Consider the following 19,025-nt stretch of genomic DNA (forward strand, 5'->3'; position numbering starts at 1 on the left):
CTGCACAGAGGAAGGGCTTTCTCCACTGCTGTGCTCAGAGCAATCTCTTTTGTCTCAAAGGCCACTGTGACTATGACTCACACAGCCATCAGGCTATTAACACTTTTATTCCAACTAGTTATTTCTGGCTTTCGGCAGTCAAAATACCTAGAGCCCAGAGTGCTTCCAGTGTAACTATAGAAATTACAGCAACAAACAACAACAGTTGGGCCCATGGGTCAGCTGAAGCCAAACTCTGAATCACACTCTTGTTTTTTACCTATAGTTATGAAAAGGAATTTAAGTCCCGATAACAAGGCAGTATACACCTTCTAGCCACCATCTTCTAGGAGCCATCTTCTAGCTCGACACCTTCAGCAGGTTGAGCTGAGCGCAGATGCTGTCAGATGCTCACTCCATCCCTGGGAGATGCTGCCCACAGAGGTCCTGCACAGCTGCCTTGAAACAACAGGCAACCCCTACCAGAATATCATTAGACATGCTTTGTAAATCCATTTGAGGTTAATGAAGGTTGTAAATTCATCCTTCTTCATCTGTATATCCACAATCCATATGTTTCAGAAAGCTCTTTAAAGGGCTTTGCGCTGCTGTTATGGGAAAGATCCTGTTCAAGCTCTAGACCCCCCTTACCCTCTCTGCCTTCCCGTGCCCACAGCAGCAGTCAGTTCGCTGTCAGCTGGGTCAACAGTTCGAAGGGGCAGGCTCTTCTAGAAGAAGCAGAAAGCTGTCAGTTTACTTTGGGCCTCAAAACCACTACCTTTTGTTTTTAACCAAAATGCATTTCCTTATGCAAGCCCTTGCCTTGCACTGCTGCTTTAGCACAATGGATTTCTTCAACTCCTCCCTCTCTAACAGTCAAAATTTACCATATATTTTGTTTTTTTAAAGGTTTTACAAAGAAAGAGAGCTCAGTAACCAAATACTTCCCGAGAATGCAAAGCAAAGGCTGAAGTGCAATGTGAGAAAGTAGATCAATCACAAATGAAGAACAAAGTGGTTTGCAGCATGTTTAACTCCTACTTCTATAAAGGGCTGATCTAATCTGTGGAGACCTCTCAAAGTGCCAAGAATGCCTAACGACTCTGAATATAAAGAATAATATATACTGTAAGCAAAGAGAATGGCCATCAGGCCTTTATTTGTGTTTCTGGTTTATTTGTTTTCTATAAAAACCCTCCATCAAACCTTCCGGCACAGCAACGAGATCGAGAAAGTATAGGAGCAAAGCTAACGCACTGAGAGTTCCCAATTCACTAGAGGCACGTGCCTCATCCTAACTGACAACAACCTAAACTAAACTCAATCCAAAAGCTCAAAATTGACAAAAATAAACTAATATATTAAAGAGGAAAAGGAAAAAGTTTTTTTCTTCTGGATTTCATTAAAACGTGCCAATGCAAAATGCTGTCTACGATCTGGGAGCCAAGTTGCAAGGAGAGGAGAAATTCTGTCCTGCAAAGGCTGATATAATTCCTGCACATGGTCTCCCAGAAGGGTGGCCCTGCTGAGAATACAGGTTTTTTTTTTATGCCATTGCCCCCATTGTCTGGGTGTTGCACACAGCAACAGTGCCGAGAGCAGCGTGTCGGAAGGACGGTTGTAAAACAACGGACGTTGGCAGGGGAATTCAGGGATGGGCACCGTGTCTGAGATCTTTGCAGCTTTTTGCTGGGGATTAGCTGACATTTTGAATAACAAATTTTCTTGTTCTGCAGGGGAAGGCAAGGTTCATCCTCAGTCTTTGCTGATTGCTGTCCTTGCCAGAGCAGGGATACCACAGGAGTTCTCTTTCAAGGAGAAAACCAGAGCAGTGAAATCCCTTCCTTGGATCCCTCCTCCCCCAGCAACTCAGAAAACTGTGTGTTTTTGAGTAAAAATGGAGCCATAGTCACAAGCACTAGCAGCTACAAAAGAGACATATGAAAGCAGTGGTTGTACACAGAAAGCAGTAACTGCTTTCCATTTTTAGACTTCATGGCTTATTTGTTTAAACCACAAGGAGACATTTGCATGCTACCCATTTCTGGTCAGATATGAACAAATAAAATAGAAGTAAATGCAGTTCAAAGAACAGAGTGTGCAAACTTTCGAGGTTAATTTTAACTCATGAAACACTTCAGCGAAGGTCCGTCACTTGTATTTACTTTTTTCTAAGAGGTACGGAGTATTATCAAAATTGACTTTTGGAAGAGGTGGAAAGAAATAACAGAACCCCAACTATTATCTTTTCTTATTTTAAACTGCATCCTACACTTGACTCAAATTTAGATCTGAACGCGGGATTACTCCTACTCTTCTCCTCGCTTCTGACTCTTTCGTATCGTGTTTTTCAGAGAAGCAGTTTGTAAATGTGACTTGTTAGGATGCAGCGTACAAGTAATGTGAGTTACCAGGTTGAATGATGAACCAGGTTGAGTGTTGTAAATGAAGTTCCTAAAATCTCCAGACTAACCTACTTGATTCAAATAAAACCAGCTGGGAGGTAGAGAACCCGCTGGTGAGAACAAAGACCTGTGTTACCAAAGTGTGCAATACTAAATCAGCCAAAAGTAAGCGGATTCTGAAATAGAAAGTCATGCAAGTTTTTCAGCCAAGCAGTAAATGTGGCTGCAACGTGGATGCTGGCCATTTGGAGGATGATGATGTGGTGCTGAGGGATTTAGGAGGCTTTTAAAGGACAGGCGAAGAGATACAGTAAGAGTTGAGGATATATGTGAACTTGTGAGAAAATTTAATGATTGATCTGATCCTGCTGTGGATAGAAAAGCCTTTCCTAAGCAGAAAATATTTTTAAATTCTTTACAAGGCCCAGGAAGAATCATATGGTGATGCTGTCTTCTCTGGTGCATCAGAAGCCATCGCAAAATCCTAGGGAGCTGCTTCCCAGGAGTTCCCCAAGGGAATTGTCTCTTCTGCTCTCAGCAAGATCTGGTTCAGAGGGAAACCCAGGGAGGGAGAAAACAGCATCGCACTGGAAAGCTGTGAATGGCACCCTGGCCTTGGGGAAAATGGGAGAATTCCTTATCTGATCTCAACAAGTTACAAGAGCAATTAGACACATTAAAAAAAAAAAAAAACAAAAAACAATGTACTGTGCAAGATAAAGGTAAACAATACATCATAGTATCTCAAGCTATGGAATTATTCTGATAACTACTCTTTCCAGAGAGCTGATGGATTCACCTTGAGTCACAGAGGAAAACTGAAAAAGCTTCCAAAGAAGCCAAGGAAGATTTTAACAACACAAATCCTTGCACAGCAAACTGTATTCAACTGGGGGAATTTCAAGGACTGCAACAGGCAGAAAAGCCCCGGCCACTTTCTGGTTTTGCGCTCACCACTGGCTGCCAGTTGTGGTTCCTGATGGTCTTGGTCTACGCCAGGTACAACACAAAGAATTTTGCTCTGCCTTTGATCCTTCCTGAGCTGCAATGTTTGCTCAGCTGGCTTCCAAGAGGTCTTAAAGAAAAAACAACCTTACTAATTTTTATGGCGTTCCTATCTGCACCTTGGTGTAGATGAAACGGTCCTCGTGCCCCCGGTTAATGTTCATATCAACAAATGGCTGGGTGCTGCCAATTTTTGTTCACCCTATCTTTGATGTACTGTTTTACTTTTTGTTGTGGGAACAAACCACCATCAAAGAGCTGACATGGGAAACAAAATGGACTGAGAAACTTAAACAATTCATACAATCTTATAGCTCTTACAATGTAGCCTGGAAGCACAAGGATATTTTTACCTGTATTACTAAAAAGGCACCTCTAAGCAAGTAGTGCAGCAAAGTAATGATGCCGTGTTCTTCTGCAATTTCTGGTCTGCTTTGCAAAAATTAAGATCTGAATTTATTTTCTCACTTCTGAAAGCTGGAAATGTGCCCTCCAATAACGTATTCATGCAGTGTAATCAAGCACAGAATCTGACCCAGCTTAGCTGAGGTCTGATTTCCAGCTCTGTGGTTTCTACCTCTCAGACTATTTGCTATGTGCTTACCAGTAATCACCACAACCATCTCCTGCATTGAAATCCACTACAGAAAAAAGTTTCTAGTTGGTTTTTTAAACTTGAAGAAGAATTCATTTTAGGGCTGACATGAATGGTGAATTTCCATGAATAAGGTGATAAAACCATTTGCAAATTTCTTCTTTCTTGTTTGCTAGGTTAGCCATTGTTGGCTTCTGTCTGAAATGCCCTGGCCAACAATTCTTTTCTCTCCATAAAGATTTTTTTTTCTTTTTTTTTCTTTCTATTTTTTGCTTAACACACCCTATGCCCAAAGGGATGAATGCTTGGAAGTGTTTACATTTTTTACTTGTTTCTTGGAAATTATGACCCACAGATAAAAGAGAATACTTCTGCAACAATAATGAGGCACTTACAGAGCTTCTGGTATTGCTGATTGTTTGAATTCATTTTTTAAACCCATCACATTATGTTCATATTCTATTCTATGACAGTGTTAATACTTAAAGAAAGTGGAGCCTTACGGCACATGTAGTGTGCTGTTGCTATATTATTGCACTACTGCTGTCAGGAAGTTACAATATACATACATAATGATTTACAGGGAAAATAAAATAAAGGAGGATGGAGTTTTAAGGAATTTGGGGGTACCTGAGTACTCACTGCATTTGCAGCCAGGGGAGCACACAGCAGCGAGGCGCATCCCCATTGGCAGCCAAGCACCAGATCCACCAACAGTTGCTGTCAGTGATTTGGGATAGCTGAGGGTCTTCACCAAGCTTCTGGCTTGGTCCTTGGCTAATTAATGGCTTGACACCGTGAAACTAAGAGTTTTCCCAAAGACATTGTATTCAGTAAAACGCAATTACGAACTGAACCACTAAATGCAATATGCGTACACCGATGGAGCCTTTCTTATTCCAAATTAGTAATTAATGACACTTTCACTAAAAAGCTGAGCGAATCCAGGATAAACAGGATATATGACATAGCCAGACAGCTTGCAAAAGCAGAGGGGGTGAAGCTGCCTGGGCCTCCTGTTGGCAGATGACACCTGGCTAGCGGTGCCCGCAGCCCCTTCCCAGAAGAGGCACCGGCAGCGTGCGGGTACTGGGAAGAGGGGAGGCACCACCCTGCGCTAGCGGGGCGATAACTGCCCGCCCCGGCCAGCGCTCCTCCAGGGAGCCGTCCCACTGCAATTAGAAGCACTACAAGCAGAAGGGGTATCTGCGATGGCAGAGCCCTTGTCAGCAGTCATCAGCCTCTCCTCTCACCCTCCAGACCCCCTCCGAAGGCAGAAGGGAGGAAGACAGGCTGATAATGTCCACACCGGGGTGAAGAGGAGAAAATAGCCCTGTGGATCTTCTCGCAGTCACAGGATGGCTCACATTGGGACTAAGGGCACCAAGCCCGGCTTGGGGGATTCAAACCGATGGGGTTTCTTCAGGCTGCTCTCTTCCTGAAGAAGGTTGCTGTTTTTCCAGCACTTGGGTGTTTCCATTTGCTGCCCTGAAGGCTTCTCCAGTGCCTTTACAGCAGCCCCCAGCCCCATGAGGGCAGCCCCACGACAAGCCAGGCGGCTGGGTCTGAGCACAGCGAGAGCTCCCGGTGCCAGCCGGTACCATCTCCAACTAGGAATGGTAGCAAATTATTTTTTTTTTACCTCGTTATGTACCTTCCCAGCACAAGTCACCTTACCCAAGCAAATAAAACAAGTTTAAGTTTCTTTGGAAGGGGCTTTCTCGCTCAGCCAATTCACTAAACACACGTAGCACGTACTTCACGTACTTTTCCAGACAGTCACCAATGTTCAAGCATGGAAAAGCCATGGTCAGATTATTGCACTGACTCTTCTGTTGCCCAAGTATGTTATGAAAGACAGAGTTATGTAAAATTCATGGTGGATTTCACTATTTCCTATTTAACTGTTTTGCAGCAAGCACGTACAGTGTCCCAAAAATTCACTTTATGTAGAACAAATGTGAGCCAGAATAACGTATTTTTTCACATCCTTCTGCTTCTTTACAGTAAGACAGGGAATGATGTTTAATTTTTCCTTTACTTACACAAAACCTTCCACTTTGACTCACAGTCCTTATGCTGACAGATACTCTGGAGAGTATTATTTTACCAACAGCAAATACAGACCTGGATTTTTTTGTTGTTGTTTAGCTGCTGTACGTATGGAACATAATTATGGAAGATCATTATTTTGGCATGATTTTCTGGAAAAAAAAAAAAAAACATTTTCCTGAGAATCCCCAGAACATAGCAGGCTCCCTGCTAAGCACCCTTTAAAGGTCCAGTAGTGAAATATCGAAATATCCTCGGCTGATGATGCTGGTGCACCACCACGTCCAAGCACCCTGGCTGGGGGCTCCCAGGAGGGATTCGAGGATTTTTTTATTCACAGTCCAATACAGCAAAGGCAAAAGAGCCACCAAAACTGAACTGTGGTCTTAAGACACAAGATAATAAAAGGAATTTTGTCGAGATGGTTTGTGGGGAAGCAGGGATTATGACTGCTTGTGTCATTGCTGTTTGAATCCAAGGGCTTGTCTGTAGTTTTACCAGCACAGCACAGCTGCCATGTATCTGTTGGCATAACTATGCCACTGATAGTGGAAAAAAAAGAGCATTTTTCCTCGTTTAGTTTATACTGCCTTGAAAGTGGCTTAAGATAAAGGAAAAACATGTCACTCGGACCAAGAACATATGAGCAAGACATTTATGAGAATAATTATATTGATTTAAATCCATGCATCAGCATGCATGTATATAATCTTCCTGTAGATTATATGCCTACATAGGAAATGGAGCTTCTTGAAACAACATAATGGTGGTTGTTTCATCAGCAGTAGACATAAACTGGTTAGCGAGACAGAATTTTGCTCTATCCCCAAGCTTGGCACCAAGCTTGGATTATTGGAATTTCCCAAAGGAATATATTGCTCTGGATTAACAGAGGTTTGTTAGACAGGCACCGGAAAAAATAAGCAGCTCCTAACAGCCTTGACGGTGCATGGCAGTGCAACGTGACTGCGAGGTGGCAATGGCTGCTCTGGGCTATTAGTGCTGAAGATGCTGTTTCCAGAATCTAGCTCTAATGGCATAGCTGCAAATGGAGCCCAATAACCACAGACACAACAAGCAGATATGCTGGAGGAAGAGAGATGCAGTCTGGTCAGTTTTTAAACAAAGAATGGATTTTTAGAGATTTTCTGAAGTGGACGAGTATTTCCCCGGAGTTCCCAAAGGGCTGCAGTCATCAGGGAGGGTGCAAGTCGCACAGGGGGCACATGAAATCTCTCAGGCCACTGGACTTCACTGCTGGAGGAGCTGGAACTGTAGGAAATAAACCCAAAACATGGAGAGAGCTGCTCTATAGCCCAAAGCGGAGGCATTCCTATAGCCCAGCAGCTGCGGTCGAGGGCAGAGCGAGGCTGAAGATGTTGTCCCAAAGCTACGGACTGGTGCTGCCCCACCAAACAGCATCACTATTTCACAGAACCAGCGGGAATCCCCCAGCCAGCAGCCAGCACCTGCTTCTGTATTATGCATTGCTTCTGGGTCCTTGGCGTGCTTCTGGCTGTGAGTCATGCAAATCTTACGCCTCGCAAAGCAAAAATGGCTGTGCCGTGCATAGATTTTATCTCTCAAATAGAAAGTGAGATTTTTTCAGTGACAGTTTACTCTTTTGAAGAAGTTACCCATTTCTGTGTAACTCTGCTTTTATTTTTCGCCATAATGCTGTCTGGCTCTAGTCTCTTTGAGTGGAAATGTTTTGTGTGAAGGATGTAACACAAAATCAACCGAAACTCTGCATTTTAACTTATCCATTCATTATCTTCCATTTCCAATTGCCAGCTAATAAATGCCACAGTTCCCATATCTCATACCATTTCTTCCAGCTACACTGGAGCTACCAGGAGCTCTGATAATGGCAGAGGTGAGGGTCCCTACCTGGAGGCAGAGCCCTCCTTTCCCCATTCCCTTGCTGCTGAGGGCCACGGCTCTGTCCTTGATCTCTACCCAGCCAATTGGTACAAGAGCTGATAACCCACTGCAGAGAGAAGCCTGGCTCTCAACTCATATTCAGCTTCAGTGTTTAATGAAGACAAGATATCAGCAGTCATAAGGTACTGCTCTTAGTTGTGAGGAATATGTGGGGGAAACAGCTCAGCTTATTTAAATGTTGCCCAGAAATGCAGTCATAATGGGTTAGAATTTGAGACCGTTTCATTTTTTGGCTTCTGGTTTCTTCTGAAGCACTGGCATTTCTATAGAATATGAGGTGCCATTTCTATTTCAGGACTTTTTTTCTGATGAGCCCAGTACTCTTTATTTGAAATCCTTCCAGAGAGGACAAAAAGGTATTTCAGACAGCTTTGTGCAAGCCGATAAATGCAAATGAAAGCTTCAGATCTAATGCTCCAGCATGACCACAGACCTGCCCAATTCCAGCAGTTTATTAAAGACAATGCTTACTTGGCCTTTCTGTCCATTATAGGTGCACTTTTTTTCAAAAAGCAAAGGTTTCTTGCTTGACAGTCTAGACTGAGTTGTGCTACATCACTGTACCTATTTGCTGCTGTTGCTCTGCAGCATCATTTGCCTTTTCTTGCCAGTCCCAGCAACGACTCATGAAGATCCTGCCCTACACTGAGACTGTGAACCAGACCTGGAGTGACTCTGCATGACCATCTATCCAACCCAAGCAAGTGTCTTGACCACAGCAATGCTAGATTCACGCCAGAAGTGACCAGCTGTCCTGCAACACAGTGGTCCTGGGTGCCATGGCTATTAATTGGACGGGGTCTTATATCTGAGTTTGCTTTCCTCTGCTCCTTATCTTTTATTCCTAAGCATGGATGGTGTGTAAAACACTTCCTTTCTTCAAAACAAACAAACAAACAACAAAAAAAACCACCACAGCAATCTCTGAATGAAAATCTACATTGTTATGCTCATACAGAGATCCCAGTTCCATTTCCAAATCCAGTAAGCTCTTGAGGAACAAGTCAAACAGAAACTTGCCTGTGGGTGCACAGTAAGTTCTGAACATTGAGAATTAGGGCCGACACTGCTGAAATCTTCACCTAGCTCAGGCTGCTAAACTGCATGCAAATCATTTGCCTGGAAATGTTCTTGAGACATAGCACCCAAGCGCATCTCTGTGACTCTCCCTCTCCATCCCTGTTCTGGAAAGGACAGTACAGCGACAGCTTCGAGAAAGCTTTGTCTGGCTCTTCACTCCCCAGCTTGCATCCCCTGCTCTCGGATGGCGGGTTTCACCAAAGCCTCTCTGCAGCCACCATGAGGTAAGCGCCACGGTAAGGGGAGCCCTTAGGGACTTAAAGCAGCGGTGTAAACAAACTTACACTTCACCTGGCTATCTATAGCATATCCGAAACCTGGCCATGTCAGACATCTTCTGGTTGACATAAGTTTTCATTCAAGCTGCTAGCCCCAGCAAAGAGAACTGGCAAACATCATTGCAGTCCACGAGGAATGTTCTAATGGGCAGACAGCTTTAACTCACCAGCTGATACACCAAATTTAGAGTTTAGAAGATCATGTCAAACACAGAGGACCTGGAAATACAATGAGAGACAAATAGGTCCTTTAGGAGGATAACATAACAGAGCTGCAGAGGGTGTAATTCATCCTCCTTTCCATTTAGCAATGCTGCTGGTGGTGGTGAAGGCTGGGCAATTTGCTGAGCGTGGGCAACAGAGCTCTGGAAAGGATGGGCTGTAGGTTGCAATTCTCCCGGCTGAAGATTTCTGTGTAGGAAATGCCTGGTAAAATCTTTTTCACTCCAAAGACAGATAAATCATAATAATTGCTCCTTAGAGTCTGAGATAAATGCAACCTCTGGCAAGGGTAACGGATTTGAGAGAGCCCAAACCAGAGCTTGAACTCCACAGGGGACAAGAAAGCCTCTGACACCCCGCTCCTTCAGCCCGAGGTTGAATACTGTCTGTGCTAGAAAAAGCAAATGTCTCCAATCACAGCAGCAGCAAATTCTTCATGTAAATAAATAAAAAAACCTGATGGTCCTGAACAACTCATTCATGTGCTGACACAGAACCTCATCAAGGTTCTGTGGCTCCAGGTCTAAAGGCACCCAGGAGTTGGATTGTAGCTGAAAATCAGGAAAAGTTTCTTATTAAATCAGCTATTCAAATCCATCATGTAAGGAAATATTCCTAGCCATTGAAATTCCAGCCCTCCATTCAACATATGCTAACAAATAAAAAGAGAATTACAAAAGCCCTGCAATTTTGGAGCAAGAAAACCTGTGCTTAGCATCATTGGTTCTTGTTGTACCCTCTAATTTAGTTCTCCTCTTTAAGTTTTATGGTCAATGTGGCATTTTCTGGAATGCCTCAGATTCCCACTTTGGATCCAAAGCTCTCTTGGATCGGAGGTACGTTTACGTTTTTGGTTGGTAGGAAAGCAGCAGATCTGTGGAACTACAAAAACACCACAAAGAAACCTCTAAGGGGTTGCCTGCACCAAACTGCTTTAGGTTATGGCTGTGGGCTTCTCCCCTAATTCCCAAAGAAACCGGACGCCTCTTGTTGCCCCACATCAATAATTTGTTTACAACTGAAGATATGTATTTGTAAGTTATGTATATATGTATATATAATCTTCCAGATTAATCACAAAGCCGCTCCACTGACCGACGGAGGAGCAGAGTGCTCTGCCCCACGCCCCCTGGCAGGGCAAGGCCTGGCAGCTCACTGCCGCTCCGGTGCCAGAGCAGGCCCGGGGAAGGGTCCTGCCCCCGGAGACCCCCTCGGTGGCTGGGTTGTGACCACAGGCTGGGGGTGCCACCAGAGGTGACTCTGGGTGAGTGAAACCCAGAGCTCGTGTGTGATTTGGAGCCTACAGCGGAGCTGAGACGGCCAAGGGTTCCGGCAGGTACCCAGGGGCACTTGCGCAAGGGCCTACGCGTGTTTTTGTGTGCCTGGGCCTTGGTCACCCGCCAGGCTGTCCCAAAAAGGACAATGGATTCAGATTTCCTGTTTCTGGCTTCACGGCAGCGTGTTTTCTCAAAGCTTGCTCTCTTTGCTGCATTTTCCCTCTCGAGCACACCTTTTCAGAGGGACTTCTTGGCAGTGTCCCATCCCTCGGGTACCCCAGAGCAGCCATGCAGTACAGAAGCACGTGAGGTGCCATGGTTCCACCAGAGTTTCCCTTACAAATTTGATCACGCAAGAAGCAAAACCAAAAGCCTCAGTGAAACTCCAGAGGTGTCATTTTTTAGTACTCTCACATGCCCCAAAATTCTGTTGTAATTTCCTTCTAAGTAAGCCCGGGGTTAATGAGACTGAAGAGAATGATAGGAAGGAAAGAAATAATTATATATTCTTTTTTTCTCAACATGTCCCAAATGTCACCTCTGACCTGGCTTTCTATTTCTGGCATGGACTAAACTGCCTCTATTTATTTAGCAGCCTACACACCATTGCAGTAACATAGCAACAGTACTTTCAGTTGTGAATTTGAAAAAAAGAGAAAAAAAAAAAAGAACATGTTTTTCATAACCAAACTGCTAAAGCCTTGCAGTCTAGTAACACTTCAGTAAATGCTTTTTCCCTTTTACAAGCCAGTATTATGAGGTTTCCACTCTGCAAACCCAGCGCAGAGATGCCCAAGGGAAGCAGGCAGTGTCACCACCGTGACGGCTCCTCGTTATGCAAGTCTGACTCGCCTCTGACCTTCTTGTTTGCTTGTCCTAATGATGTTTCAGCCTGAACATTTCTCAGGCTCAGCAGAGACAAAAGCGGGAGTTTGGGGAGGATACTGAAATAATGCTGGAATGTATTTGGTGTTTTCCCCTCACTTTTCAAAAACAGTTTCCCATTATGATATGATCCACAGATCAGGGCGATACGATGCTCAGGGTTATCTGTCCAGAAGGGACATTACAGAAAGCATCCAAGTGAAATAGGAGTAAGATTCCCATTTACAGCCAACATTTAGCAGTCCAAATCCCACTACAGGGACAGTAAGCGAGTGGAGAGCTTTAAAACACCCCTCACATCAGAGGGGTACCGCATGAGAACAGTTTGCAAATCCTATCTCAGTGGGAGCAAGACGCCTAAGTATCTCAGAAAAGGAGTTCCCTCAGCTGCTTAAGTGCTTCTTATTTTTAATCTAAGTCCTCAGTGCGAACTCAATCATTTATTAGGACGGGTTCAAAATGTTGAACTTATTAAAAATAAAACTTCTTAAGATTGCAAAGCTTCCACTGTAAATATTAGTAAACAACACAGATGTAGTAGCTGGAGCAGCAGCAAGCACTTCATGCAGCAGCGTGGGACCTCTTGTGCAACCACAGCTTCGCTGCCTCTCTAAGCCCCGCTGGCACCTCGTCAGATGCTTCTTCTCGTCTCCAGAGGTCTGGCCAGCACATGGCCACCCCGGCCTGCTGGCGGCTCCACGCTAGGGTCAGCGGCAGAGCCCGGAGCTGCTGGCTGGCAGATGCGTGTCTGCACATCCACAGGCGTGTGCGCCCAGCCTCCTCAGCCTTTACAGAAAGTGATTTCACAAGGCATCAGCTCAATGCTTCTGTGAGTTTAGCGGCTTTACCACCCAGAGCGTGAGGTCTGCAAGTAACAAATGGCCGATGATTGCTCTGTACTACTGGCCTCTTCTCCTTGGCACCACCAGCTCCTGTCAGCCTGAACAAATGGATTCACAACTGCAAGATCCTTGACCTTCCACAAACAGTTTGGAAGTCTGGTATGTGAAAACAGACTGTTCACAAACTATGCTCTCTGCTGAGATTACAATAGTTGCACATTCAGAAAGGGCCCCGTTATGACCATTATTCTGCCCAACAGAAATACAAACACATAACCCACGATCCCCGAGACTCGGGATTCAAAGGCAAATAATATTTGCCACTAATGGGGCTCACAGAAACTATTGTCTTTTAAAATGCATTGTCAAAAATGAGTCAAAAGCTTTCAGGTGTCAATCCAAGTTCCATTTAAATTAACACCTTCATTTAAGTAATTTTAAATTCATACTAATAATGACATTTTACTGTCTTTTCGTAGAACGCTCTATGGGAACAGATACCGAGCAGCTGAAATGCACCTCCCCAGGCTCTGGCAGAAAGCTGCAAGGTAGTTCTGACTGCAGGGCTCAGGTGGGGTTTTTGGCATCAGCTGCTTCAGAGGAAGGGAATAACAACATCTCTAAGAACAGTTGTTTCATTCTAGCAATTAGAAAGGTATTAATGAGTTAACCTCAGAAAGGAAAGAGAGTGCTTTGCTGCCTGGAGGCTAGACATCAGTTTTGTTTTACGTTTAAGAAATATCAAGTACTAAATTATGCAGCAGTTTTTAAAAATGAACTTTGCATGGCTATATGTTTAGGGCTTTTTTCTCTGATGCAACGTAAACTAAAACAAGTCAGGAATATTGTAAAGTTCAAAATAATAAAAGGTTGAAATCTTGAATTTTATTCAACAAGAAATGAGAAAGAGTAAAATCTATTTTATCTGGCTGCACATAATGTTTTGACATGCAAATTTTATTTCAAACAAGGCATCTTTTTCTTGTCTTATCTCATTCCTAATTCATTTCCAACTCAAATGAAAAGGACGAGCAAGCAAATGGAGCGACTGTTTCTCTACTGAGTAACATTATAAGGGTAAACTTCTCCCCTTCCCTATAAAAAAACAAATTGGCATAATGCACATTCACAGCATTTTGGTGCATTGCTGGTAAAAGTAATGTGTTTACTCATATTATAGTTTTCATGCTGCAACAAATGTTTCACCCAAGTGCTACTTTTAATGCTTTTTTCCTCTAATATATGTTTGATTGCATCACAAGTTTAATTACCACTCAAGCTAACATTTCCTTCTCTATTTGAAACAAGCATGTTTTTTTAAAGTCTCTATTTTGAATGCAAAGACCTGATAAGTTGTGGGTTTCTGTTTTGAATAGAAACCAATAGCTGGACATTCCTGTGCACTGAAAACATGTAGGCAAAGATTAAACTGGGGCTTCAGAGCTATTACGGCCCCACCCAAATAAATAGTCCAAGGGAAATTATTCTGCTTAACATTCTGATACTCAGGTTGCCAAGAACAGCAGTGTTTTTTAGAAATTATTTTTTTCTTAGAAGTCAGCGTATCTCATTAAACATTGCATTTAAGCTACCAAAACATGTTTGAAATGGAAGAAAATAGTCTAGAATAAACATCCCACTTAACCTACCAAAACATGGTTAAATGCTGGAGCACAGTCTGATTTGCACTGAGCTAATTAAAAATGTTTAATGATGGAAACTCCTCCCTAAAATAAATTTTCTGCTGGTATTTTACCAGTGAGATCAATTTGTTCAGGGTTTCACAAAGAAAGGGATGTAGAGTCTGCAACACAGGAGTTTCTATACTAAAGAAGTCTTCATCTGATATATAGTTTTCTCAAAATTGAGTTTTTCCTCTATATACAAACCAGAGATAATTTATGTTGGCCTTTAAAATGAAGTAAGAACAGGAAAAACATAGGTACAAAGCTTAAAACTACAGGCAGATAAATGGCTCTGTGATCTTTCTCCATCACAGGGTACTCTTATTCCCATCCGCCCTATAAACTAGGGTTACAAACTTGCATAAATTGGCTAAATAACCTCAGTAATTTCAGTGAGAGCTGGAGATGTTGATTCCACCAGGGTAGGAAAGGTGGCTGTAACTCTGCTCAGAGGGGCAGAGCACGAGAGGTGAGACTTTGTAGCACACATTTGGATAAAAAGGCTGATGGATAGAAGTTAAATTCAGATTTCTCTTTTATAGCTATTTTCTGGAGAATTCCCCCAAATCCCAAAGCAGCAGCAGAAGTATTTGACTTCATACAGCACCCGGGGATTTCTCTGAGACGAGGGTGGCAGTGTCCTCTGCTGACACCAGCCCTTGCTAGACCAGAGAGCCGCTCCGCGTCCCACCCACCCCTTGCCGTGCCGGCGGAGTCTTGTTCCTATTACTTCAGCAAACTCTTCCACAGTTCTACTTTACTTTTTCTTCTTAGTGGCCAGTAACTTCCCGTTTGTTCTCCTGATAAATACCAGAACTTCAGCTAAAAATGGAGAAGTCGTCTAGATTCTCTTACCTCGTACAACCCTGGCAATGGGTGCATGGTCGTGGCCTGGCTGATTCCCCCGGGCAGGAGCAACCGTCTCCTGCTACCTGCTGTGCCCTTCCGATGGCCCTTCCAGCAGAGACAGCAGCAGGGACACCGTTTTCCTACCTTTTTGCAGCCAAAAACATTAATTTACGCCGTTGCTGATTTGGGTTCTGTGAACCTACCCGACTTGCCGTGGAAGCAGTAACTGTGAGGTATGGGGTCTCTAACTTCTTAAACTTGGCCTGAGTTGCCAAACCTTCCCTGCAGACACCCTGTATGGCCTTGCACAGATGCCATACTCAAAAATTAGTCTCAGCCTGGTCAGTTAGCTCATCTAGGGCTAGCTAAGCCCTCTGTTTGCCCTTCCAGCCCAGGCACCTCAACGAGTAGAGAGTTAAGAAGTGCAATATTGAGTTTTCTGCCCCCAAGTCCATTTTGGACTCTTGTTCTAGAGATGCTGAGAAGGAATTTTGATTTTCAATAAGGTCTGAAGAATGCAGTCCCTGAAGTAAAGTGAGAAACTTGCCTTTTTCGAGCAAGTGGTCTTCCCTCATCAATTCGTATAGTACTGAAGATTAAAAATAGCTCTTCAGCTGGGGTACAGCTGTGCAGTGCTGCCTTCAGCGGAGCTGCACTGACTCACATTGAGCAAGCATCTGTCCATCACCCTTTGCTCCTGCAAACCACCGAACTCAAGGGTGTTCGGGCAGGCTGCTGACTACCCCTGCTGCTGCTCCCAGGCGTGAGGAACGACAGGACAGCGATTTGAGGACAGGTTCGAGTTGGACACCTGCTAAAAATTCAGTCTCCTTATCAGCACACAAACGATGTGTCTTCTGCATGTCATCGAGATCCTGCTTCATTAAGCATCATCCTCTGCGCCCTCTCTGTGCCTTTATTTCCCTGGTAGTGACATTTTGCACTGGCTGCAGCAATTCCCTTGTTTTCTAGGCCATGAAACTATTCTCCCTGACTCCACTAAGCAGAAAACAGATATCAGTCAGCGATCAGCTGTATCTCAACATGAAAAGCACCAAAAAAACTGCTGTTCAAGGCTAACATTACAGAATTGGGACATGTGAACAACACCATCCTGAGCCTTCTGATTTTTCTTCTTAACAAACAAACACCTTTTCCCCTCGAGGTTCTTTGTGCTTAACCTAACCCCCTGGCTGGATGTATTTAGCTCTAATACAGGGCACTCAGAAACCCATCGAACCTGGAGCAGGTTCTCCCACGACATCCAATTTCCTAATTTCCAGTAACAGGAATCTCCAGCGGGGCCAGGTTTTCCTCCCGCAGGGCTGAGTGCGCCTGAAACTTCGCATTTTCAGTCAGAGCAGGACAGACTTCACCTCCACCGCCGCCACTTCCCAGTTTTGGAGAGCAGCTTCTTCCCCTCCTGCCCGCCCCACACCCAGCTCCCCCGAGCCTGGGGAGCCCCCAGCACCCCCAGCCCCAAGGGACGAGGAACCCGGGAGCCAAGAGGAGAGCAGCACAGCTTTCAGGTCACATGTGGGGGACAAAGAACTGCAGCAAACACCAAAAGCTCTCCCGGGAGAGTCCTCTGCGTCTCCAAGGTAGGCTGGAGTGGCAGATTTCATGTCTCCAGTGTCAGAATTTCGCATGCTATGAAAACACTTGGTGTATTTGCCTGCTGGAGTGAGGCTCCCTGTGCTTTCTAATGAATTCTCGGCATTTAGCATCAGGCGCTGTGTTTTTACAGAAAGTTACACGCGGGTAATTAATCTCATGTTCGTTTCCTGCACATGTAAGAGAGCAGCCTTTGTTAGGGAATGATAAGACACTTCTAAGAATAGCGCTACTGAGAGCATCAGCTTTGTAAGACGTTACAGGAAAAATACAGGCTCCTAACACCTGCTTTTCGTTTCTCAAAGTTTGGAAAACAACGTCCTGCTCACCTAGAGCCAAATCCCGACTTTGTTTATGTGTAGAAAACCTAATTGGTTTCATCAGAGAACAAACATAAAGCAGGGCATGCTCCGGTCTTTGGGGTCCCATTTTGCAAAGGCACTTTGGTTTGATTTTATAAGCACTGTAAATATTCCCACTGGCTTCAGGGGGCTGTCTGCAGCTCCTGGTCTCCCAACCTGAATTCAGCATTTGATCCCAGTCTCCTCACCACAGGTCCCAGTGAATTTAACTGGGCTTTATGGCAAGAGCCTGAGGACTGCGAACGGATCCGTTCATCAGGCAGAGAGCCCCGGGCCTGATGCTGAGCTCAGGGAAAAGTAAAATGACCCAGTGTGAGCAACTGGGGGAGCACGGTGGGAGCAGGGCACCCATGGGCAGGGGCAGGCCCCCCTCTGAAGCTCCCTGCGAGCTCCATCCCAGACCCTGGGCTATGCCAGCTGAGCCCCAGGGCTGGAGTAAAGCTGGGGATTTACGCCTGCTGGCTGCTCAGGAGCAGAGCCAATGCCAGGCTGCTGTGAACAGCTGATGCTCGACACCTACCGAAGTCGGTTTACACAGGCTTTGTTTCCAAGCTCGTGTTGGTTTCAAGCAGTCAGGGTGGCTCAGCACGGGCTGCCCACCACCCTGTGCATGATGCCCGAGCTGCCACGCTGGTGAAACTACAAAAAAAGTGAAAAACAGAGCTCCCAGCAGGTCCGAGGTGATTTCCACTTGGTTTGTAGCATCGCCTGTGTCACCAGGCAGATGAGAAAGGGCACTAACCTCTACTGCACTTCCAGCAGATTTCTTTCTGCTTTATTACGGAGCAGTTTATCCCCTTAACCAGAAAACAAAGCGTAATCCACAGAGATTGGGCTAATCCAGTGATTCTTGTTTGCAGAGTAACACAGACCCAAACGCCCCAGGTTTTGTAGTGTGAAATCGGAGCGGAGCAGGCTGCAGAGTCCTGCAGGCTGAGCAGAGCCCCTGTTGTGGCCATCCTCTCGCAACCGTATAATGGGGGCTTTCAAATCCCAGCCTTTTTTTTTTTTATCACATTCTGTTTTCTCTGCTTCGCCCTTTTATGAATATAGAGTCATCAGAAATAGCTTCACTGACAGAGTTACTAATGACACCAGCTGGGTGAATCAGTGGCTCTTGCATTGTCTGGTGTCTGCTCTGAAGGGCCATTAGCACACTCGTTATAAAATACAACAAAAATTAGATATCCATATTTTATCTGCAGCTCCCTCGAGACACATCAGCATGGTTATTTTCGAACTGGAAAATGTTAGTGGAACAAAGCAATATTCAGCCGTTTCAATGCCACACTATGATCTAAGAGAAGAAACTCTGCCTTCCACCAAGTTAAAAGTCAATGCTGACAGCAGAAGCCGAGCCCCTCTCCTCGCTGTTAAGCAGAAAGGAAAAACACCCGACCCAGCGCTGTCTATACCGCATTCTTTGCCGGGTGGCTATTCCTCATGCCACGACAAAAAGCCAACATCAGCAGCCTGGGGAAAAACGCTGATAAACCAGAAGTGAGCGCGACAAACGCTGCGGGCGACGTGGGCAGCGGTGGGGACACGCGTGGCCACAGCCCCACAGGGCACGCAGCCCAGCCGGGGCAGGTGGCAGGCCGCTTCCATGGCCGTGCCCGGGGACACCGCGACCCACGAGGGACCACCGGGGTCCCCAAGCCCCCCCCGCAGCGCTTTTCACCAGTGACCGCCCCCCGTGCACCGAGCTGGTGCATGACAGCGGCACGGACGTGGCACGGAAAGCGCCGAGCATCCGAACAAAGCCGGGACTTAAGATGTCAAGTATTAGGGTGTGTTTTTTTTTCTTTCTTCTTTTTCCTCTTTTTTTTTTTTTAATTTTTCCCCTTTTTTCTTCCTTTTTTTTCTTTTTCTCCCTTTTTTTCTTTTTTAATTCCCCTTTTTTTCCTTTTTTCCTCCCCCCCTTTTTCCCTTTTTTCTTTTTCCTTTCTTT

General features: G+C 44.9%; 1 protein-coding gene across 2 annotated transcripts in view; it reads right to left on the reverse strand.

Annotated features, from left to right (window-relative positions):
- The window catches only part of GAB3 (GRB2 associated binding protein 3), a 57,679-nt gene that overhangs the window by 37,854 nt on the left and 800 nt on the right, over positions 1-19,025 (reverse strand). The gene's annotated exons all lie outside the window — the stretch shown is intronic.

The sequence above is a fragment of the Cygnus olor genome, chromosome 13 (assembly GCF_009769625.2).
Source record: "Cygnus olor isolate bCygOlo1 chromosome 13, bCygOlo1.pri.v2, whole genome shotgun sequence".
In the NCBI taxonomy this organism is placed as follows: Eukaryota; Metazoa; Chordata; class Aves; order Anseriformes; family Anatidae; genus Cygnus; species Cygnus olor.